The sequence below is a fragment of the Nanorana parkeri genome, unplaced genomic scaffold (assembly GCF_000935625.1).
Source record: "Nanorana parkeri isolate BGI_ZX_2015 unplaced genomic scaffold, ASM93562v1 scaffold1028, whole genome shotgun sequence".
Taxonomy (NCBI): domain Eukaryota; kingdom Metazoa; phylum Chordata; class Amphibia; order Anura; family Dicroglossidae; genus Nanorana; species Nanorana parkeri.
This window is the reverse complement of record NW_017307296.1, coordinates 406,431-421,864: the sequence shown is the minus strand read 5'-3', so window position 1 is coordinate 421,864 and position 15,434 is coordinate 406,431. Positions and strand designations below refer to the sequence as shown.

The 15,434-nt window shown below is 46.1% G+C and overlaps 1 protein-coding gene across 1 annotated transcript in view; it reads left to right on the top strand.

The window, feature by feature from the left end:
* The first annotated feature begins 6,379 nt into the window (after window positions 1–6,379).
* Window positions 6,380–15,434, top strand: part of GNG12 (G protein subunit gamma 12) — a 113,527-nt gene continuing 104,472 nt past the window's right edge. The window contains exon 1 of the mRNA XM_018567303.1: window positions 6,380–6,530. The gene's annotated coding sequence lies outside the window, so the exon portion shown is untranslated. The remainder of the gene's footprint in view (window positions 6,531–15,434) is intronic.

The following is a 15,434-nucleotide window of genomic DNA, read 5'->3' as shown; positions in this document are numbered from 1 at the left end:
ATGTGTGGCGTATTCAACGTTTTCGCAAGTAGGCGCACCCGATGCATGCAATTCACATGACTTCCGCATTCAGAGACCGGAGATCAACCGGCAGAATGTGCTGATCTCTCCTCGGATTCAGCCACAGAGACCCGCCGTTCCAGGGCCCACATGGGGGACAGCGGAGTTTGGGATAGCCGGCAACGGCGGCGGAGGCTCACACTTCCCGCACCCTTCCGACACCATATAAGTGATTGGCAAGTTCTACAGCCACCCAAACACTTGTATATGCCAAAGGCTATCATTTGTCAAACTTTCCCACTCCCATATCGTTCACAGGGGGCGCACAAAGGAGCGGGAAAGGACGTTTTTAAACGCTAACCTGCACTTATGTAACTGCTGCCCGCCTGTTTATGTGCAAAGGTCAGCTAAATATTTAGTGAATCTCCTGCAGGGTTTCATTATATTTTGTCCAGCAATCGAAAACCCTTTTAGGAGTTCTAACTCTTCCCTGTTCTATTCAAAAGAGAAAATAAATAATGTGGGCGGTTTATATACAATTTCAGAGCAGCTTACAGGAGGATATGAGCACAGGTAAAGACGCAAAGCCAGAGACAACGCAGATAGGAATTTCAGTATCTGCAGCAGTGAATAGTGGCTGTGATGTGCGGCAGTGGTGTGGGATCACAATACAGGCTGAACAGAAGCAATCGGGTTACTTTGTTTCCATATAACATTCACACGCATGGTTCTCATTGGGTGTGGAGTCAATGTGTGCTACACTGTAGGAAGAAATAAAGCAAATAAAGTATCAGAAAGTAGAAGTGGAGAAGAATCTCTGTGTATAAATAAATAGTTACATGTAATAACCTTTACCAAGCAAGACAAAGATGATCCTTCTTCCCATCAATGTCTGCATTACGTCTGCATGCCTCGCTGTGAAATGCTTCCTGCCACACAAGGGTTAAGAATGCTTCACGCTGAATATGATTCTTGGACGGTGCTCATGTACCTTTAGGATGTATGTCATCATTATCTCCGGGAACACAATGCGCTTGTGGAGAAACCTGTTTTTGGCCTTCAGACATTACAAAGTAAAACATCACAGAGACTTTTGCTGCAGATCACAAAGTCAGGTTTTGCCAGTCAGGCGAGAAGGCAGGCCTTCGCCACATCAGATAATAGTCGATCATCTGCGGTGATAATGGAGTGTTGACTTTCACAGAAAACTCGGCAAAGAGTGAAAGTTGCAGCAAAATTGTCCTCTGGCTTTAAAGCTGAACCCTGGGCACAAATACTTTCATTTAAATATATTCCTCAATAGCCACAGAGGATAAAAATTGACTTGTTTTCTGCACCAAATGCATGTGCATACCAAGTTATTACCTTGTTAAAGTAGTAGTGATATCATCACTGTGCTGCACATAGCTTGTGCAAAGAGTAAAGCTGTGGGAGGGGCCCAGCATGCCCTGCCCACTATAGGCTGCCTGTAGATAACTGCAGGAGGGGGTGGAAACAAGACCAGCCACTCTGCACATGGAGAAAGAGCAGCAGTGAGCGGTCTTTTTTACAGGTGGGTGTAGAGACAAGATCAGTCACCCTGCACAAGGGGAGAGCGCAGCAGTGACCGGTCTTTATTACAGGAAGTGGCGGAGATAAGACCAGTCATCCTGCACAAGTAGAGAGGGCAGCAGTGACTGGTCTTTTTTACATGAGGGGGCCGGGACAAGACCAGTCACCCTGCACAAGTAGAGAGAGCAGAAGTTACTGGTCTTTATTACAGGAGGCGGCAGAGACAAGACCAGTCACCCTGCACAAGTAGAGAGAGCAGAAGTTACTGGTCTTTATTACAGGAGGGGGCAGAGACAAGACCAGTCACCCTGCGCAAGTAGAGAGAGCAGCAGTGACCGATCTTTATTACAGGAGGGGGCAGAGACAAGAGCAGCAGTGACCGGTCTTTTTTTACAGGAGGGGGTGGAGACCAGACTAGTCACCATGCACAAGTAGAGAGAACAGCGGTGAGCGGTCTTTATTACAGGAGGGGGCGGAGACAAGACCAGTCACCCTGCACAAGGAGACAGAGCAGAAGTTACTGGTCTTTAATAACAGAAGTTACTGGTCTTTAATAACAGAAGTTACTGGTCTTTAATACAGAGACAAGACCAGTCACTCTGCACAAGTTTAGAGTGCAGCAGTGAGCGGTCTTTATTACAGGGAACACTAGATTACTGCGCAGATCTAGAATGAATCCTATCAAAAGGTCTGTGAATGGATGGCACTCACGCAGCCACACTGAATTCAAATTATGACAGGAGCCTGCAAGCCTGCTGTCTTCCCAAAGATCTGACACAGATCAGCCCCTTGCTGTAGCCTCTCACCTTGTGACTTGCTACAAAGTTACAATATTGCAGTCTGATCACTGGGGGGAGAGGAGACTGAGGAAATGCTTCTTCCTGCCTGCAGCAGACTGATAACATCATCTCAGCCTAGGCAAAGTCACTGCACTGAAGCTCCAAGACTGCTTTTTAATGTTCATAATATGTTGAGCTTTTTTTTTTCTGAAAAATTAAACTGTTGCCGCATATTGCTGCATACCGGGAATGTATTCAGTCAGAGGTGTAAAATGACTGAAAGGGCAAAAAATGGGGTAAAAAAGGGTCTTTGTGATGAATTGTTTGCTGATTCTCCGTATGGATTGAAAATAGATTTTTTAAACATTTGCTTGGAGTCCTCTAAAGAATAGAAATACAGATTTGCAAAAGGTCTTCATATCCTTGAAGAAATGATGAATCCTTCCAGAGGTTCTGTAGCCGATTCACTGCTAAGGGTTTGGGCAGTCAGAAGATTCCAAGGAGGTTATTGATTAAAGCCCCTTTATATATTGATGCTATAGGTCTGAGGAGGACTTTGTAACATCAAAGGAATTCTACTTCAATAGAACTGTGATCATTGAACTGCAGAGTATATTATTAATGTCACAGAGGTAATTACATTTTTTTCCCTTTAAATCTCTTCAGGTCGGCCCAATACCTATAAAAAAAAGGAAGTGAAATGGTATAACAGACAAGGGGAGTAAAATAACTCCGCTTAAAGTGGACCTGTCACTGGATAGGCATGAAGGGTAGGGGTAGGCAAGGGCATCCCAGCTGTCGTGGAATAACAAGTCCCATGAGGCATTGTAAGACTCTGACAGCCACAGGAATGACTTCCAGAGGTAGAGTCCTGATGAAGTGCCAAGGTTGCCTACCCCTGATTTAGGGCTTGTGTAGATCGGTGTTGTTGTCACTCTGTTTTGCATTTGAAGGAAGCGCTAACGTCCATTCACCGATTTCCTCCCCGTTCTATAGAACCCGGGAGCAACGCGTATTGCATCACGTAGACACCATTTCCAATTTATAGAGGAGCCAAATAATCTACCAGCATGTCTTTGGAGGAAAGCCCACAGGGGGAACGTGCAAACTTCATGCAGATAGAGTCTGGATTTAAACCAAGGACCCCAATGCTGTAACGCAGAAGTTCTAAGCATTTTGCCATTGTACTGGTTTACAAATTTATATCCAACCATTTACCTAGATCTCGAGTGCTGGGGATGCCTATTCTTGACCTAGAGAATAAAAAAAATCACCCTTCAGGTGGCACCTGGTATGGGGGGACGGCAATAAGAAAGAGATAATGATATACAAAGTATCCCCAAAGACTGCAATAAAGTGGTAAGATTCAAATCCAAATATGCTCTCATGTCCAGTATGTGAGAGACAACGGAAAGAGAGGAGGGCATACCTGTGTTCCCCTTCTCTTATCTCTTGTTCTTAGACATGTGTTGTGTCGGTGATATGATGAGGTCGTAGGTGCATGGCATAAACTTGGCTAGGCACACCTCAGATGCATTCCAACATGGAACACAGTCTAGTTCCTCTGTGGCAAACTGTAGGCAGGAGCGCTTAGTAAAGTTTGTATTCTCAGATTGTAATCAGTCTGATGCTGATTTGCAGTCTATGCTCGTCATCTGGTTTCCCCTAATCAGTCTGTTATCGTTTGCATCTGTCTGCTGATGGGTGTACCCTGGCCACAGAGCAGAACAACCAATGAGAGATTGTTCTGAGTATGTGTGTCTCCCTAGCCAATCACTAGGAGGTTAATGGCCAGTGGTACATGCTGGGAGAGGAGATAAATACTTGGGGTGGACCATGTGAGCTCTTTCTTCCTCCCACGGGCAGTGCCTGGGGGAAGGCTGCAATGGACTGTCTGATAGGGCTAGGCCTGAAGCCTGGGGACTAGTCATGTGCTTACACTGAGGCCTGAGTTTGGGGGCCCAGTGGCTACTACTAATACCAAGGATGAAGATGACTAATGATCTCTGATTCAAGTACTGCTTGGCCAGGTGTTCTACACACAGATTGCCATGTCTTTCAATACAGTTTTATCTTTTAGATTTAGTCAGAAAATAATTTATTTTGTGCACGGATACTGATTTTGGTGTGTTTTAACAATTGAATTGTGTATTTTTATCGGTTTAATATTAATTTGAGAAACATTTGCGCAATTATCGCAGGGCCTACAAATTTAGTATCACCATCTTTTTATTCTACCGGGCCTGCGCTTTCAGAAAATATATGGTTTGGGGGGTCTTTTACAAACGCTAGCAACGCAGCAGTTAAAAATCAAATCAATAGGAAAAAATTGCAGAAAATTCAAAAATGGCTTGGCCAGCTGATTTGAAAAATGTTCCGGAGGGCTTGGCAGCGAAAGGGTTAAACGTCCTAGTCTGTGATGGCAGCAGTTACTCTAGCCTACCACTTAAAGGAATCTACAACAGTCTGGATGATCCTGACCCTCAACCTCTCTCCCTGAAGTTCATCAATAAAGTTCCTCAGCATCATATTTATAGTCTGGACCTCGCTTTTATTGGTCACCATTGAGGGTGGTAAGGGTTAATGGGCAGTCAGAACCTGGATCCCCTAGACATGACTATAATGGATGACCCACCTTTTCTCTGTGGCTCCTTAGGGGGTGTGCTACACCTCTATCAGGTACCTGGTTGGAGGCCAACGAGAAGGCTTCCCTTCCATCCCTGGTCTGGATTCCCCCTCATGGAGTGGGGCAGAGGGAATGAGAGGGCAGAGAATGGCACGGGAGCCAGGGGTCCACATCATGGAGGCAGCTGGGCAGGACACTGGAACACACACCAGGCTGGAAGAGTGGTCTGAACAGGTAGTGGTCTGTGGCTGAGGAGACATATAACCGGCAGAGTAGCAGGCAGTGTCTTGGTCAGAAGGCAGGCTGAAATCACATCAGAAGGTCAGCAGGGACAAGCCATGGTCAGGAACTAGCCAAGGTCACAAAGGGAATGAGCAGAGACAAGCCATGGTCAGGAACTAGCCAAGGTCACATCAGGAATGAGCAGAGAAAAGCTGTGGTCATAAACTAGCTTAGGTCATAGTGGCAATGAGCAAAGACAAGACATGGCCAGGAACTAGCCGAGGTCTCACTAGGAATGAGGAGAGACAAGCCGTGATCAGGAACTAGCTGAGGTCACACTGGCAATAAACAAAGACAAGCCGTGGTCAGGAACTAGCCAAGGTCGTACGGGGAATGAGCAGAGACTATCTGTAATCACGAATTTTAGGGAGGGCCAAAGCGGGAATGAGCAAGACAAGCCATGGCCAGGAACTAGCCAAAGCTAATTACAAGGAGGCACTGGGAATGAGCAGAGACAAGCCGTATTTAGGAACTATCTGAGGTCACACCAGGAATGAGTAGAGACAAGCCATGGTCAGAAGTTATCCGAGGTCATAGTGGCAATGAGCAAAGACAAGCTATGGCCAGGAACTAGCCGAGGTCACACCGGGAATGAGCAGAGACAAGCCGTGCTCAGGAACTAGCCGAAGTTAATTACAAGGAGGCAGGGCATAGACAAGTCCAAGGACAGAACAATTCAGCAACAGGGAAGCAGATCAGGAACCGAATCTGGATTCAAGTAGCAAGGGAACAGTTGAAGATCATCCACCAACTTCCTAGTTCAGTACTGCTCCTTCAAAAGGCCGTCTGGCGCCAAGCCTGGAATTAGGCATGCAAGTCCGTACACCTGCATGCCCATGTATGTATCCCCTCAATTACTGTGTCCTCGTGTGAATTATTGTATTCTTTACTTCATTCTGTTTTTATTTATTTTCCTGACAGGCAATCCCTTCCCTCCCACTTCCCGCCCTTTCTCCTCAGCTCCTCCTCCCGCTATTTTTTTCCTCCTTATCCCCACGAGCCTTAGCTCCTCCCACCACATCTTCCCCTCCAACAGTTGCTCTTCTTCTCTCAGACCAGTCTTCGCCCCTCCTCCCCGGTCGGCCGCGCCCACCGAGGCTTGAAGATGGGAGGAGCCGGGTAGGCGGGCCCCGGGAGGCTCTGTCTGACGTCACGATTCTTCCCAGCATTCCCGAGCATTCACTGCCTTAGCAACCGCGGAGTGAGAGCGAGGCGCGGCCGGGTGAGAGGTCAGCGGAGAGACACCGAGCCAGGCAGCGGGCGGCGGCTCGGAGTCACCGGGAAGGGCTGAGGTGAGGAGAGGAGTCCCGGGAAGGGCGCGGGGGGTTTCTTACCGGTGTGTTTTAGTTTTCCGGGACCGGTTTGTGTGTAGCTGGCTTTGTCTCTGGATCACCTGTGTGTGTCAGTGCTTCCCCCTCCGCACTCCTGTCATTGGGAGGATCTCCTGCCGGATCCTCCTCTGTGTTCATGACACTGTAGGGATCTCCTGATAGATCCCCCCCTCTGTGTTCATGACACTGTATGGATCTCCCGATAGATCCCCCCCCTCTGTGTTCATGACACTGTAGGGATCTCCCGATAGATCCCCCCTCTGTGTTCATGACACCGTAGGGATCTCCTGATAGATCCCCCCTCTGTGTTCATGACACTGTAGGGATCTCCTGATGGATCCCCCCCTCTGTGTTCATGACACTGTAGGGATCTACTGATGGATCCCCTCTGTGTACCTGTCACTATAGAGATCCCCACTGTGTACCTGTCACTGTAGAGATCCCCTCTGTGTGCCTGTCACTGTAGGGATCTCTTGATGGATACCATTCCTGTACCTGTCACTGTAGGGATCTCCTCTGTGTGCCTGTCACTGTAGAGATCCACTGATCGATCCCCCTCTGTGTCCCTAGGAGGATTGTCTAATCGATCTCTTGGTAGATCTGCTCCTGTGTCTCCCTGGAATTCTTATATGTACAATGTGCTGGAGCTCTGTCTGTCTGTCTGGATGGATCATCTGCGGTTCTCTTAGATTCCCCTTTGTGTGTATGTAACAGGCAGGGATCTCTGTGGATCCTTCCTGCGTGTCTGACAATAACACGCTACCCTATAGATCCCCCTTCTTATTGGTCCGGATGATTACCTGTATCGTATACAAAGTGTCATCTTGTTTACCTTGTAACAAATGGACCCTCCCCTCCCCCCCATGAGGTCATCACTGGCACATACACCTGTGTGCCTGGCATTTGTCAATTTCTTTATGAATTTTGTTATTACTGACTAGATCACCTGTAGATCTCACCTCCTATGTTTGTAACTGACTAGATCACCTGTAGATCTCACCTCCTATGTTTGTAACTGACTAGATCACCTGTAGATCTCACCTCCTATGTTTGTAACTGACTAGATCACCTGTAGATCCCACCTCCTATGTTTGTAACTGACTAGATCACCTGTAGATCTCACCTCGTATGTGTGTAACTGACTGGATCACCTGTAGATGTCACCTCGTATGTGTGTAACTGACTGGATCCCCTGTAGATGTCACCTCGTATGTTTGTAACTGACTGGATCACCTGTTGCTCTCCAAATGTATTTACCATTGAGAGGATCACCTGTACATCCCATGCTTTATTTTGGAAGCACTGGTGACCTCCAAATGTATATATCGCTCACATGATCACCTGCAGATCTCGCCCTGTGCATTGGTCACTGATCACCCTCCTAAGTGATTGATCTGCTCTGTCAGTTTGTGATCCGCTCCCGTAGGTCATTCTAGTGTGTCCGTCACTGAGGAGATGGGATCAGTTTTGATATGACCTTTATAAACTCTCACTGGCCGGATCAGTTTGTTGATCCCCTTCGTGCTGATTACCAGTGTCTGTGTTTCACATGTAGATCTCTCCCGTGTATTAGTCACTGGTAGAATCGTCTCTGAAAGCTACTGGATCTCCTCTTTGTGTTTGCCGCAGACAGGAACACCGATGTGACTGTATGTGACTTGTATGGATCTATTCATCTTTCCTTGGCATGTTGTATGTATGAGGCAGTAGATTCCTTCTGTTTATGTTAGTAGATGTGTCCTGTTTTGTATCAATATGTGTCTTTCAGTCTCCCTCTTTGTGTCCATCACGTGGGATACTTCGCTTCCTCGGAATGGGATACTTCGAATCCCTCGGAATGGGATACTTCGCTTCCTCGGAATGGGATACTTTCACTTTATTTTTTTATCATGGGAATGTTTGTTTATTGCTGGAGGATAACATGTGTTTCGGCTCTCACCCTTTCTATCCGTCACATAGTGCCCCACGTAGATTACCAGCTTGTGGCTATCCTACAGGCAATCACTAAGCCCGTGACAAGTGCATGTTATTTGATCCTTGTCTCTCCGTCACTAACCGGATTCCCGGATCCTTCCATGTATGGCTTTCGCTTCAGTAGGTGATTAGATTACTTTTTACGTCACACTTTGTCAAGCCTGTCAGATATCTCGAGTTAGGGATTTATTGTCCTGGCAGCAGATCCAGTGTACCGGTCACCTGTGTAAGCCTCTAGCTGGCTGTGCTGTCATCGCCGTGCGTACCACTTGCTGCTGGTTGGAGCTGTTATTGTCTGCCGTGGCTGCATCCCGTGTTTGTATAGTGTGTGTGTGTGTGTGTGTGGGTAAGGGGGGGGGGGGATAATATATCGGGGTATTTGTGCAGTTGTCTGGATCTTACTCCCATTGTACCTGAAAACGAGTGGCGTGATTGTCAGCTTTGCTTGGCTGGCACTGAAAGGGTGAACGCCTTCTTTGTGATAGACTGAACACAAGCAGATACTTGTTCCTTGCAGGATATCATCATTTGTATTATTTTATTAATTAGCACAGCCTTTGGTCTGTCACCCAGCCCTTCTGGTTTGTGTTCTACATCTGCTAGCAAACTTATATTTATTTTCCTGTTTGTTTTATGTCTTGTGTATTAGGGATTTTTAGCAAATAAAAAAATATCTAACAGATTTTTAAGCACTAACAGGGTTATTCACAGAAGGGTGAAGAGTCTGGAGAAGGCAGGAGAAGGGAACAATTTAGGACAACATAGCTGAACTGGGAAGTGAGCTGAATCGGAGAATTTTTTTCCAAATCAGCTATGTTGTCCTAGATTGTTCCCTTCTCCAAACCCTTCACCTTTTAGGCCTGGTTCACACCTAGGCGTTTTACAGCGCGTTCCTACGCGCTGTAAAACGCTCAGCATGTGAAAACCAATAATTGCCTATGGGCATGGTTCACACCTAGGCGTATTTCAGCGCGTAGGAACGCGCTGAAAAACGCCCCACGCCCAAAGAAGTACTGGAGCTTCTTTGGGGCGTATTTTCCGCGTGTATCCATTAGCATACAGCCGGATAGCCCTCGTAAATGCGCGTTTGTCACGCGTTTCTTTTACCGCAAACACGCATATTCCGTACGCCCAGGTGTGAACCCAGCCTTAGTGAATAACCCTGAAAGTCTTATATTCCCAGCTTTGAGGATGGCGAGGTCCCGTTCTCACCACTGCATCCATTGAAACTCCACTCTGGCCAAAATATGAATCCCATCCTATCCTCCACTAACCCATCCAGCAATGTTTTTTTTAAAAATGTTTCTTATGAAGGAATTTATACTTCCCTAAGCCCCTTGGCAGCACTGGGGGCGCAGCGCTGCAGATGTCCCTGGGAAATCCAGTCCCTACGCATTGATTATCACTCCTCTTTTGGTTTCTAAGTGGACCCCACCGCTGGACGGCCAAAAAGAAGTGTCCACGTCATGCAGGCAGTGACATAGACCCCTGAAGAAGGGCCCTGCTGGATGTAAACAGAACAGAGACATCTGTAGGGTGACATGACTGCAGCTTTAGGTAAGTAAAAAGTGATGGTGTTGATTTTTTTAATTATTATTTCAGTGATGAGTTAGAGGGTGCTGGGAGGGGGTTAATATGATCCCGGAGTTGAGCTTTAGTTATTTTACAATATGGAAGCTGTACCAAGTAGCCAATACTAAGCCAGTCCAAAGAATTCCCTTTCTATGTTTGGTGAGGCAGAAGTTGGCATTGAGGTCTCACATCTGGAGCCCACATGAGGCATAAGAAGCCATAGAAGGTGATTCAGGCAGCATCGATGCATTCATTAACTTTAGGGTGGGGGCAAGTCATGAGTAAACTGGTTTTGTGAACTTATTTATTGGATTGTCTGCAATCGCTGTTACAAATCCTTCCATAGAGACTTAGTAGGTTTTATGCTCCAGGGCCAGCATTCTGATCCTAGCTTCAGTGCTTGGTGAGTGACAATCCTGGTAACAAGCATACGGCCACTAAACTATCTGATGACCTTCCATGCTTGTTTCAGGTAAGTGATTTTAAAAAGAACACCGGGCAAATAAAATCTTAACCCTTTGCAGTAGGTCTACCCAACCAAGCCCCACCCCGCACTGCCAGGGTTATGTTTTGCGTAGGGAGCTAAAATAACATATATATTCACCCAAACCGCAATCTCGGCTGACTCCTAGACTGATCCCTTTAGCCTGTCCCCTCCTCCGCTGCAGCGATAGTATATCCCTTGGCGTCCTCACGTCCTATACACTGTATAGGATGTGATGACTCGCAGGACCTTAGACCACCAGAGTGGAGGGGGAGCAAGGTTGAGGGGAGCGGTTTTGGGTAAATATATCTGTTATTTTAGTTCCCAATGTAAAACGAGCACTTAACCCTTGCAGTAAGTCTACCCCCGCACTGCAAGGGTTAAGATTTTGTTTGTCCGCAGTTCTTCTTTAATAGGTAGTGGGTTGAGGATCACAATGTCAGCCCTGAAGTCGGCACTTTTGAGAACCAAGTAAGCAATGGCAGCTCCCATATTTTTGAGCTCACAGGTGCACTTTAAGGCACATGCAGTGTTAAAACAATTAAACATAAGGCTGCATAAGCTAAGATTGGACAATCCTTTATTGATTGCGCTGAGATTTTACTTTCTTTCTCGGTGACATCTAGTCTTTGCCTAGTAACTTCTGGCATGGGAGGTGTCAGTCGAGTCTACTGTGTGGTTTATGCTGAGATTTGCTTCCTTTGTCCTGTCTTGAATTGAAGGTTGCTGCGTGCATAGTCAGATTTTAACCTTGAATAGTACACTGGCACGCTCGCTCGTCCCTGTCTTTGCAGACAGGAGGTTCTCGCTTTTGACATAGTGCTGTTAAAAGTCCTTGCAGCAGAGTTACTGCAGGACAGTTTGTAGTTCGACATTTGGAGGTCTTCCTGTATTGCTAGTGATCTGCCGTACATTTTTTTATATTCTGTCCCCATAAAATATATTCATGCATTCAGCTTTTTATTTTCATACAAACTACTCGCCCAACACCAATGTTTATTGTAGTCCATGGCAGGAAAAAATGGGTAATAATTTCTATGTTGTTAGAAAGTACTTTGTTACTATCCAAAACCGAATGTATGTTAAGGGCCCATTCACACCATGTCTGGATCATCACCAGACCAGATTGTTTCTGGACCCAAAATGCATCCTAATGTATCCCTATGCTATTTCTGGCCTCTGTTCACAGCAGCGCAGTCCATCCCAGACCAGAAAAATACTGCTTGTCTAATTTTGTCTGGTCTGGAATGCACGGAACGCATCACAAACGTATACAAATGCACCTGTAAGACCATTTTAACCTAAAAAAAAAAATGTCCAAACGTGGCAAAATGCACTGCATTCCAGATCTGGTCTGTAAAATGGTGTGAACCTGCCCTAAAGGCTATAGGCTCCGTTCACAAAGTGAACACACCAGGATAAGTATCCTTATTTTCAAAAAGAGGACCATGTTCACTTGACCAATGGACTGTCACTGTCCTTCAAATCTGGGAATCTTGTAGCAGCTAGAATAGCCAACATGGATTTCTAATGATTGGAAAAGGGATGGTAATCAGTGAGGTGGGAGCGCATTACTATAACCTAGTGACAGCCAGAGGGTAGTAGTATTTGATGTGACCTATGTAGTTACCCAAGCTGGAAGAAAGTGATTTACATTGGTGTCTCCTGCATCCCCATAGACATTCGCTAGAATTCCTGAGCTCAGGAGTCCAGGGCTACAGGAGCCTGACTACACCAAAATACAAAAGTAAAATAAATTTTACTTTCTCATACTTAGCCTTCTTCTGAATTATTTAAATCATCAAAGTTTTGTGTAACACCCCCTGTTATGAATGAACAGGAAGCCTCATTACTGAGTGCTCCTGTCCATTCATAAACTGAAGAGATAGTATCAGTTGCTAGGTCCACAATCATGATTAAACAGGAAGTGATGTAGAGCACTTCCTGTTCATTCATAACTGGGGACACAGTAACCTTTCTATGTCCTCAGTTATTTACAAACACTCAGCGATCAGTACTGATCACTGAGTGTTTGTGTCTCCGCTCTCCATCCTGACTGCTCTGCCTTTCACAGGAAGCCGAACCGTGCAATACGGCAGGAGAGCTCAGCCTTCTGTGACGGCTAACAGCTGTCTCCTCCCCGCAACCCCCCCGTGCTGCATCCTGACAGCTTCTCTCCTCGTCGATGGGTGGCGGCAGCTGGATCGGCTCTGTGTCCCCTCCGATCCCCGCTGCCTCTGCTGACACAGGCAAGGGAGAGCAGTGGGTATTGGAGGGGGACACAGACTGGCGCCCAGCGAGGAAGGGAGAAGCTAAGGATGCAATGCATTTTCGCCCATTTTGGTGCATCCCTAAAATATATATCTGCACTACCCTGGATCTAGTATGCAGTGAAAGAATTGGCTTTGCTGTTTCTAACCTTGTCACTGCGCTTCAAATCTTTGTGTGTGTGTGTTTTTTAGATGAAAAAGACACTTCCCCCTAATGTTGCACATATTACTAATAATCATTTGATTGATCTGTACGCCTTTCAGAATTTGCTGTTTGTTTCATTGTAGGGCACGGTGGGTGTTCTTGATTTCTATTCGGTTGTCTCTTTAAAGTCACGCAGTACACATTTGTGTGGTGTGTGCACTTTTTTTTTTTTTTCTTTCCCCAAGACAAGATGAATTAACATCTGCACACCAGCACATCTGTCGCCTTTTTTATAATTAATCCACTTTTCAAAATCATTCATGTGAGTTCTCCAGGATTTAAAGAGGGATTAGTATGCAGTTAACATGACTTTTAAATCCACGCTGCACATATTAAACCAATTACAGATGGCTTTAATCAAATGCTGAGCTGTCAAAACGTATTTATTTATCTCCATGTCCTGCCAAGCATGTTTTTTAAATGCCAAACTATAAAAAAAAAAAAAAACATAAAGAGAATCGAATCTGTCCATGCTCTCCAGATGATGACGGCATGTAGAGAGGAAATGTTGAGATGACTGTTATGTGTCAGAGACGAGGATTCTGTGCAATGCCTTTGCCCGGCTCCCAGAAGCTGTGCCGCTTCCAGAACTAGCGCTGCTCTCTGAAAATACGCAGTGACAGCGAATTTCAGCCCTGGATGGGAGCCTCGACTTTGCCAGGTATCAGCTGGACTCTTCCTAGTAATAAAATATGGATGGTGTAATTTGTTTAAAATTCTGTATCTTGTTGCTTAACCTGAAAATTAAGGAATGTTGTTCTGGCCAAAGGTTTTATCTTTCTTGGGGTTTATTTTTGTAGCGTACTGTTACTTAAAGTAGAACTATGAGGTGAGTGCTTTTCAATCACCTCATAGTTCTAGCCGACCTGTGACAATGAGACTGTCACAGGTCGGCTCAGTAGATCGGGAGGTGAGCGAACACATACCGGCGTTCACTCACCTCTCGATCCTGTCACGGCTCTCTGCCGTGACAGGGGAGGGGCTGGATTCCCCCCTCCAATCCACCACCGCTGACTGGCGGAACGGACGGGGGGGGGGGCGGGGACAGCTGGCTCTGCCTCCTAGATAGGCGGAGCCAGCTGTCAGTCACGCAGCTCGGCGGATCCCGGCATAATTGTCGGGATCCACTTCAGCTGCGGCGTCTCAGTATACCGCGAGCAGCAGCTTGCGGTATACTGCAGTGTCTCGGTATACCGCGAACCACAGCTCGCGGTATACTGAGCCTAGGGTGAGGGGAGGATGCTAGTTTGTGTCCTCCCGTTACCCTAAGGAGAACTATGGAGAAAAGCCTTAACCCCATAGTTCTCCTTTTAAACAACAATTTCTGCCTCTGTTGTCTTGTTGGCAGCGTAGTTTGTTTGTGGTAAAAGAAACTGATCTGTTCTCTGACTAAATTTCTTCTTTAAAAAAGACCCCGTCAGGTTCCTGAAGCCTTAAAATGGACCTTTACCCCCTTTTACTAAAAAAATGCAGCTTTACATGTTGATATTACATCATCTTACAACTATCAATTAAACATATCCATATGCTGATATGAAATCATCTTACATTCATTAGTTAAACTTTTTTTTTTTTTTTACTTACAATTACTGTGTTTCCACTTCCTGGTCCTCATGGGCATTAGTGCTATAATGTACCCAAGTATCCTGGTAAGGTTACATCAGCAGAGCTTTGCTAATAAGTCTCATCTGTAATCTCACAAGATCTCAGGGAAAGGCATTTTCCTCCCCTGAGATGATGTGCATGGTCACATGTCCCAGGAAGTAAGGGAGATGTATTGATCCGCCCTTAGTACTAAATGGCCACAGTGAGAAGAATGGGAAGGAAAAGTAAAATAAGGTATGCAGTGAATAAAAAGCCAGCAATAATCTAGAAGTATTTGTTTTTGTAGATTGTCCTAACTAAACATTTCTAAAGGTGTCTTTGTTGTCATTTAAAGATATGAGTAAAGTTCCTCTTTAAATCCTGCAGTGCCCTACAGCAGAAGACAGTTTATACTCGCCTCTGGCAGGTCATTTCTCCTTCCTCTCCTTCATTCCAGTGCTGCTGCCTCAGCCTCTAGGGTTTGTTCACACCGGCCCCAGCGCATGCAGCATTCTTTCTGATCGCACCCGACCGGAATGCAGGCATTGATGCGCCACCTGTTCCGGTGCGGGCGATGGCACTTTGGCCAGGGGTGTGTGGCTGCGGTGCCATTGACTTTAATGCTCCACCATGCCACCTTCCGCCCCAGAATGCAGTCAGCTGGCCCCAAATCAGGCCGGAATGCCCTGGTGTAAACTAGCTCTTAAGGTTTTTGACACTTTTGCGAGTGTCGCATGCATGTGTCCCCCACCATTTGATGCTTGCCTCCTACAATA